We start from the raw sequence: 1,537 nt of genomic DNA on the forward strand, positions 1-1,537 counted from the left end.
CTAAATGGGTGGTTTCACATACTGGATAGCAAGCTCTGCCATGTTGTGGCATATTTAACCATATGCAAACAAGAAAACCTTGAAGAAGTTTCTAGCTTTACTTTTACATTTTCTTGTGTTGATTTGCTTGCCTTTAATACCAATGAGTTTGTTTTGGAGGAAATTGCGCCAAGAAAATAACAGCAATGATATGAAATCAACAGTGGATTTGTTGTATTGCATGTTAACTTGAAATTAATGAAGTATCTATTGACGTGTTTTTTGTTTATTTCTGGTGTTAGTTATCGCGGCATCTGTCCCATTAGCTTAGGCCTGGATTTGTTTTACATCTAGTAGAAGAGTATAATCTGCTGATCTTAAAGCGATTTTTATTTTTGTTAAATTTTGTCAACAGTTTCAAGTCTTCACATTTAAATATAATCTATTAAGATAATGCGGAAGAAGAAACTTGTTATAACGTTATTGAAACATGTATTTTTCGTAAAGACCTTAGATGATTTTCCGCTCAAATAAAATAAAGTGTAAAAGTAAATATGTAGTGCATCCACCATCCCAATATGTTTGTTTAAAATTACACAGTCCGACAAAAAGAGAAACAATTCGTTAGACAAGAACTGGATGATGTACGTCTGATGCTATAAATTTAAGGAAAAAATCTGCATTTTTAGTTTTTCATTTTGTGATCCTGTGGCCTTTCAAAAGGACTTCAAAGTTTTAAAAAGTACATTTTTCAAAAATATTTTAAAATACTTCTACTTTGAAGTCCTTTTGAAAGGACACAGGATCACGAAATGATTTCCTTAAATTTATAGCTCAGTTTTGTCTAATTTTGAGTATCGGACGATGTTATTAATAAAAAAAATAATTTCAGTATGCAGAATTTATAAAAAAATAAGTAATAAGTTATAGTCGGGCGAGGACGACCGTATAATACCCTATACCTGGATACGAGTAAAATGTAATTTAGTTTTCATAATAAAGCATTTAAGTAGAGATATACTAAAGAAATTTACTGTTTAATAAAACTGTGGATATTTAAGTAAAATTTTGATGGGAGCTTTTTAGAGGGGCTAGGGTCAAATGAGGCCCTATAATTATATAGTTCATCAGGTCATCAAGACTAGTATAGAACAGTTTTTTGTCGAGATACGAGTATATTAAACATAATTATGAACTTAAAAAGATTTGAAATTAGCATAACGTAAATATGTAGACAATTTAACATTAATTAATCAAATAATTAAACAGTTTAGTTAACTGAATTCTTAATTATGCATTCAACTTTGAATGATAAATTAATGAATTAAATGCATTGAATCAGTTAAATCTTTAATCAAACTTTAAAATTCGGATTTAATAAAATGAAAAAGTTAAGACAATTAAAAAATTACTTAATCTTAATAAAAACAATGCTAAAAAAGTTGATTAAAAAATGCCTATAAATTTCAGTTCATACACATAAAAATATATTTTTATTTAAAATTAAATAAACACGCAATTAAATGATCATAATAAGGCAAATAATAAAACATAGGTT

The sequence above is a fragment of the Lucilia cuprina genome, chromosome 3, assembly GCF_022045245.1.
Source record: "Lucilia cuprina isolate Lc7/37 chromosome 3, ASM2204524v1, whole genome shotgun sequence".
Lineage (NCBI taxonomy): Eukaryota > Metazoa > Arthropoda > Insecta > Diptera > Calliphoridae > Lucilia > Lucilia cuprina.